Source organism: Macaca fascicularis, chromosome 6 (assembly GCF_037993035.2).
Source record: "Macaca fascicularis isolate 582-1 chromosome 6, T2T-MFA8v1.1".
In the NCBI taxonomy this organism is placed as follows: domain Eukaryota; kingdom Metazoa; phylum Chordata; class Mammalia; order Primates; family Cercopithecidae; genus Macaca; species Macaca fascicularis.
This window is the reverse complement of record NC_088380.1, coordinates 89,166,805-89,175,185: the sequence shown is the minus strand read 5'-3', so window position 1 is coordinate 89,175,185 and position 8,381 is coordinate 89,166,805.

The following is an 8,381-nucleotide window of genomic DNA, read 5'->3' as shown; positions in this document are numbered from 1 at the left end:
TCTGGCCCGTAAGCATGCATGTGCTTTTCTAAATTGTCCAGTATTATGTGGGCACTTTTGAATGCTTTAATTTCATAAGGAAAAATCTCTCCCCAGATAGGTAATTTTATACTTTAACTGTAATCTTTTGCCTCTGAGAGCTACAGGGTTTTCAGTCAACTTACTTGTGTGAGCGATGCCCACCACTTACTTTTCTGCAGGCAGTTAGTGTCAAGTTGGGGAAAACAGAGGTGAGCACCTTTCCATCATCAGTGTCTCTGCCTCTGGACATGTTAGAACAAATAGACACAGTAGTGTTTTGGGGTTTCATTTTATTTATTTATTTATTTTAAATAAAATCTCACTCCATTTCCCAGGCTGGATGGAGTGCAGTGGTGTGATCTTGGCTCACTGCAACATCCGCCTCCCAGATTCAAGCAATTCTTGTGCCTTAGCCTCCCAAGTAGCTGGTACTACAGGCAGCTGACATGATGCCTTGCTAATTTTGTTTGTATTTTTAGTAGAGTTGGGATTTTGCCATGTTGGCCAGGCTGGTCTGGGGCTCCTCTGCTCAGGAAATCCACCTGCCTCGACCTTGCAAAGTGCTAGGATTATGGGCGTGAGCCACTGCACCTGGCCGAAACACAGTCTTTATTTATTTATTTGTTTATTTATTTATTTATTTATTTATTTGTTATTATACCTTTAAGTTCTGGGATACAGGTTCAGAACATACAGATTTGTTACATAGGTATATATGTGCCTTAGTGGTTTGCTGCACCCATCAATCTGTCATCTACATTAGGTACTTCTCCTAATGCTATCCCTCCTCCTGTCCCCTACTCCCGACAGGCCCTGCTGTGTGATGTTCCCCTTCCTGTGTCTATGTGTTCTCATTGTTCAATAAGGTATGTTCTGCTCCCTCTGGAAGCAGAAACTAGGGGCCCACATTGAGAATTCTGCCTTCAGTCTTCCAAATCATCAAGCTTCAGAGTAGTGGCGTTAAGGTAAGTAAAAATGCCACAAAGCTTTCCTACTATTTTTATATGACCTCTTTCTTTGTTCCGTATTTGCCTATTTGTTGTAAACATTTGACTGTTTTCCAGAGTACTGACAAAGTTGGTTCTGACAGTTACTATTTGTTTTTCAATGCTTCAGTGAGAGGAATAGCTGTTTGGAGCTTCCTACATGCTACCATTAAATTTTAATCATGGCCCTATGAAATAAATAACAATATCTATTTTGAAAAATCGGAAAGTTTTGTCAACTTGGGCTCAATAAGTTAGCCAAGGTAACAATTTTGTAGTTCTTAAGGACAAGGACAAGACACAATCATATATTTCAAGTATGCTATTTCACAATACAAAATCAGTTATTAAAAATATCTTAAAATTAAGAAAGTTATTAAAATTTGGACTCATATTTCTGAAAAAAAATGGATTGAGTTAGGCTTGTCTTTTCAAATACATCTCATTCATCCTAAAAATTCTATAAAGGTTTCACTAAACTAAAATTTATCTTTGAAACTTTTTTTGTGTTTCTGTGAATTACCCCCAATTTGAAAAATTTTGCTGTTTTCTTATTGTATTTGTTTTTTCTGTTGATTCAGCCTCTCTATTTTATTTTTTTTGTTTGTTTGTCTTTGGCTGTCGGTACAAGAGAAAAGGTCTTCTTATTGCCTTTGGGAACAGACTGGAAGCACAACAAACATTTTCATGCCCATGTGTATTGCAAATGCCACATTACAAAAGTGTCCTCCAACATAACTACAACAAGGAAGAGCAAATATCTGTTTATAGCTTATTTCTGAAGAAATATTTGCTATAATAACATACAGTAGTCATACATGACTTTTAAATATTAATTACAGTAGTCTCTCAATATACATGAGAGTGCCAAAATTCTCTACAGGTACCAAAATCCACTGATATTCAAGTCCCTTATATAAACTAATCCATGTACATATAACCTATGCACATCCTTCACTATACTTTATATTTTCTCTAGATTACTTATAATACCTAATGCAATGTAAATGATATGTAAATAGCTGTTATATTTTTTAGGAAATAATAATAAGTAAAAAGAGTCTGTATATGTTCAGTACAGAAACAATCATACTTTTTGTCTCAAAATTTTCAATTCACAGTTGGTCGAATCCACACATGCAGAATCCATAGATATGAAAGACTGATTATATTTAATATATGCCTAGTGTTTCTAAAGGCTAAATTGGAACAATATTTAGCACATGAAACTCTGTATTGTACTATGAATAATCAACAATGATCAAACCACTGCACTCCAGTCTGGGCAAGACAGTGAGACCCTATCTCTAAAAACAATACATAAAATAAACAACAATAAAAATGTATTGCAAAAGAAGCCACTCTTGTGACTGCTCAAAAGACCCTGAATTAAATAATCGTTTATATAAACATGTAATTTCTATGTGTGTTAGTTTCTACAATTTCTATTTCAAAATTAGTAGTTTACAATTTCTATTTCAAATAGAGAAAAGAAAGAGAACACACTCCTCACAGACTGCACTGTGATAGTTCTTCTGGATGTTTTTCAGTTTAAGTGATTTTGAACTCATTCCAGTATTTGCAGTTCACAGACAATTATAATTTTTTAAAGTTTCAAACACCATGATTTCTAATGATATAGGAATAATAATGTGGCTTTACCTTAAATACTATTATAAGCAGTAACAAATTGTTGAAAGAATTTAATGATGGTTCTATTTATTCCATGAAATGGAATATTATAATACAGCTTTTAAGTTTTGGTGTGAATCCAAATTCTTATCTAGAGAAGTCATTTCTGTTAACATGTGAATTAACTTTATTTCCATAATCATCTCAACTGAGAGAGTTTTAATAATTAGAAATAAACACTTTTCAATTCTTGCTGATTATTATGAAGTATTTTTTTAAACTGCAGATATTTTAGATATTATGTATCATTAAATGTTCTAATTGTGAATCTTCTCAAATGCTGTTTTCATTGTATGGTTTTGCTGATGTACAAATAAGGGTTGTGCATTTAATTTATTATAATACTGGTTCAATTTTCAATTAGTTGCTTGCACTAATTAGATATGACACTGGATTTATTTCTGTTGTTTGTTGTTTTACCTGTTTCTTTTCCTTTCATTCATAACTCTATCTGCAATTTAGCAGAAAATGTCGACCTATTTTATCTAATTGCTTTGCTTAAATTTCCTTGATTAAGAGATAGGATATAAATTCACTGTAAATAACATCTCCTTATGTTTCTAGCTAGTCATTATGTAATTGGCTCTAAAAATGTAAGGTAAAAACTCACTTCTAGATGAAATCTGTTATAATTTTTTGACACCTTCCTTATTAATCTACATCTAGACTCCTTCTTTCTCAAGCTTCTCTTTTATTCCCAAGATCTGTGTCATTTAGTTATTGAAAGTGAATACAAAATTTTCTATATGAATTGGTCTAAGCAGCTTATCACTGGTACTAGGGACTTAAGTGTTTCCCTCTCCTGCTTCCATATATATTCTGAAATGGTTTTTCTCTGTGTCCCTACCCAAATCTCATCTCCAATTGTAATCCCCACATGTCAAGGGAGGAGGTGATTGGATCATGGGAAAGGAGATTCCCCCATGCTGTTCTCGTGATAGTGAGTGAGTTCTCCTGAGATCTGATGGTCTCATAAGGCAGTTTTCCCTGTTCTTGCTTGCTGTTCTCACTCCTGCCATCATGTGAAGAAGGCTCTTGCTTTCCCTTCACTTTCTGCCATGATTGTAAGTTTCCTGAGGACTCCCCAGCTGTGGAGAATTGTGAGTCAATTAAACCTCTTTCCTTTATAAACTACCCAGTCTTGAGTATTTCTGTATAGTAATATGAGAACGAAATAATACATATGCATTCACCAAAAGGGAAAAATAAAGCTTGTTTACTTATTCTCAATATCACCTAATGGTAAGATAATAATCTTTTATGCTTCAGAAGTTGATATTAATCTCACCTAGTGGGAAGCTAAGCACCATTATAAAAAAAATGCACTGCTGATTGTCTCTGCTTATATAAATAAAACAGTGTCCTTGCTTAAATGGTATATTGCGATGGGGCTATGATCTTTCAGAAAGTCATGAAAGCTTAAATTTATACCAAGCCCAGTGGAACCAGTTAGTTGAGACTGGTTCTTTGCACATATAACCTAATCTCTGCCTTATTATCAGAATCCCAGAACCATACAAATGTGATCAGCACAGCAACCCTGCTGATTCAGCCAATTATTCCCAAATAGATCATCCAACTGTCTAAAAAATACCAACTTTTGTAATAGTTTGATCTCATTGCTCCTCTGTATAGATCAGGCACTTTCTACAAAAAAAAAAAAAAAAAAAAAAAAAAGGAAAAGAAAATGTTTCTATAACTGTATTTAACTGTGTTTGTCTCTTCTTGCATTGTTTTAAAGAAATACCTAAGACTGGGGGATTTATAAAGAAAATAATTTTAACTGGCTCACAGTTCTGCAGGCTGTACAGGAAGCATGATGCTGGCACCTGCTCAGCTTGTGTGGAGGTCCAGGAGACTTGCAATCATGACAGAAGATGAAGGGAGAGCAGGCACATCACATGGCCAGAAAAGGAGCAAAAGAGAATGAATGAGGAGGTGCTACACAGTTTTAAACAACCATATCTCATGAGAACTCACTCACTCTTGTGAGAACAGCAACAAGGGGATAGTACTAAACCATTCAAGAAAAATCCACTCCCCTGATGCAGTCACTTCCCATAAGGCTCCATCTCTAACACTGGGGATTAAAATAAAACATGAGGTTTGGGTAGGACACATATCCAAACTGTATCAATAACTGAAGGAAGAAAACAGGCTACAGTGGCCTACTTCCAACTTCTTCAGTATGTCCATTCTTTTAATAACAGGACATGATAACTTTATTGTAATTAAGTGCTAGTTACCATGAAGTTCTCTGAGAATAATTTTTAAAGGCTTCCTCTATCTTTAGCAGGATGGGATTTTTATTCCAATCTCCCTACATCCACTTCTTTTCTTAGAAAGGACACATTTGCATTCTACCTCCTGTAATCCTGGCCAATACCAAGTTTGAGAAAACAAAGCAAATTAGCAGAGGTTCTGTAATCGTAACAATGAGGATTATGCTATGAGGGACACATACTATCAGATTAAGCAAGAGAAAAGTGTGTTGGTCTTCTAGACTTTTATTCTCTTACTCTTAACTTTATCTTAAGAAAGCCACTTTTTAATCCCATCGTTCTTTATTTACTTCTAAAGATTACGGTCTTTATGAAGAAAAGGCTACATTATCAGCTCACACCCACATCCCATGAACAAATCCATCCAGGTGAGAATATGATGTAAACAAATGCCTGAAAGATAGAGCAAGAAGTTAGAAGGGAGATGAATCAGAATCATCAGTGGTAGATAAAAGGCAAACGGTGGCAGTGAGTGTGAATCTTAAGGGAGGTGGTAGAGACGTAAGAAGTCTAGAAGACTTGTATTTTTATAATGTTATTGCTTTTGTAAAGCACATCTGTACTTGTGAATCCATAAAGAAGCAGACCAATTTCAGTTCAGGGTATGTTAGACTATCCATTGGAAACCTTCCGCACCTTAGCCATGATCTCATGAAAGCCTCAATAGTGACTTCTCTTTGATATCATTTCATTAAATGAGTATTTTTAAACTTGCAAGTTTATCTTGTGCAGTATAAGTCACCATGCTAAGATATTACTGTGGGACCTATGATTCTGAATATTTTACTTTATTTCAGAAATAAGAAGTGAGAGTAATTTTGTCTCCAGAAAGTATCATATCATTAAATATTTATAGATTAAATAGATAAATGAATGAATGAATGTTGCATCACTTACTCTTCCACTGATAATTTCTTCTATTAATTCAAACAACATATTTCACACTTACCAAAAAAGCAGGACATTCTTAGGAATAATTAATACAAGATTTTAGCACCAAAGCTCTGTATGAAGATTGAGAGCTAATAATTGCTCCAATTTCTTTAAAAGATGAAATTTCAACATTATAGTGGTATGACTACTTTATATTTTTCATTTTGTTAATGAACAGGACCTGAATCCGAACATTAATATTGTATTATTTAAAGGTACAACACAGTCCCTATCTGGAACTATATTGATTTACTGTTTCAGTTCATACATTATAATTTAATGCATCACTTATTTATGTCTTCTGTCTCCTACTAAGTTATTGTAAAGTGTTAAGTGATTAACAAAAGACAGACTAACATTCAATGAAGTGATAAAGTAAAAGTTATAGAGAACATGAGGGCAAAGCAAATCCTTGAAGAAGAGGGTTTGGATAGGGGAAAAAAGCAATTATTTAGAATTCCAAGCAGAGGACAATAGTGCATGCCATATATACCACTGTGCAAAGTTTTACATAAAAATCAGCAGAGTTTTATTATTATTATTCATTAATTTATCTATACACCAACCATTCAACAAGCATTCATAGAATTAATACTATGTTCTAAGCACCGTGCTAAGCCTTTGTGATACAGAATAAAATAATGCACTGTTATCTACAGTTGTCTTCAAACAATTCCACTGTGGGTATGACGTATGTGTAACATATTTAATATAAACCTGCATTATGCATTAAATCCTCACAGACTATAGGAGTTCATCCATAATGCAGGCTAGTGTTGAACAGATGCGGTAAACAAATGATATAAATTAAATGAGGAAGCACTGACAACACTTGTGACTTACTGAGCCATTTAAAATGAGCAGTGAGCCAAAGCAGAAGTCCTACAGAGAAATAATCAATAACGAATACATTATCATGCATGTTTCCCTAAGACAAGGGTAATAATCATGTGACATTCACTTTTGTTACTAAATAATTTTAAAGAGCCTTTTCCCCCCTCCTTATGGACTCTATCATATCTATTTCTGGTACAGAATAGAGAGATCTCAACTGCTATTAACACCATAACTCTGTTAAGACTTTAGCTGCTCAGTACATTTTCAAAATCCATCGGCTCATTTAAACCTTCAGAGGGAAAATGGCAATTGAGCATGAGTTTTACATTAAAGCAATATTGCACTGAGTAGAAGCAATGTGGTATTTCACTAGTTCATCAGTTGTGCTGTATCTTGAAAACTTACAATGGATAAATAAGCAAATACCTTGCCTTCTCTCCAACCTGAGTTTCCTATCCCTAATAATCCAGTAACATAATTTTTGTTATATTGCTAAAGGAATTATTTTTATACCCTCTTAAAATGCACCAATTAAAAAGTTATCATATATTTCTCTCCTGCCATCCTTGATTTTTACTACTCAGTATCATCTTTCTCTAGTATTTTCTTAATATGATTCAGTAGGAAAGTTACATCTATTCAACAAATGGTGATGTCATAAAATTCAACTGCATTCATTAGGTGAAAAAGCTAAAATAAAAAGAAAATAATAGTGCAGGTCATTCTGTCCACCTTGTTACTCACTGGCATTTTCTCTTGTGTTAACCAATAAGTGAAAAATGTAAGTCCAGTATCCCTCAGAAAGACTAAGTTCCCTTATGCCTTTTATAAATTGATAACTAAATCCAGTTAGTAGTATATCTTAGTGATTAAAGAAATATATGTTTGTATTTTAAATTCTGAAGTCAGGTTATGAGTACATTGCACTTCATTGTATTATTCTCTGAATAACCATATAGGTTTGAAATTTTTCATGCTACAAATTAAAATATAGAATAAAAATGTACACATGCTCACATGGTCCTCAAAATCAATTATTATTGTTTCAAAATTGGGAGAAAAACAAAATGTTTTAATACTACATGTGCCCTAAAACAAATCATCCATGTCATTTATTTACTTCTTGGAAAAATATGATATATTCCATAGTTGAAATAAATAGTTGCTTTAGTCATTTTTTATGTATCAATTTGGTTAGGCCGTAGTGTTCACTTATTCTACAAATCACAAATCTTAGATATAGCTGTGACAATATTTTGTAGATATGATTAATATCTGTAAGACATTGACTTGATAAAGGAGATTATAACAGATAATCTGGGAAAAGACCTGATTTAATCAGTTGAGTCATTTAAGAACAATAATGAAGCTTCCCTGAAAAAGAAGAAATTCTGCCTTCACATTACAGTCAGCTCATCCCCAAGAGTTTCAACATGCACTTCCTGATGGCCCACTACCCAGATTTTGGAGCTTCCTAGCTGGTTCCCGGTTCCCACATGAGTGAACCAATTCCACAATATGTATGTGTGTGTGTGTGTGCATATATTTATATAAATGTGTGTATTTATATAAATATATATACACACACTATGTCTAGTGTGTGTGTATATATAAAAAAATATATATACAC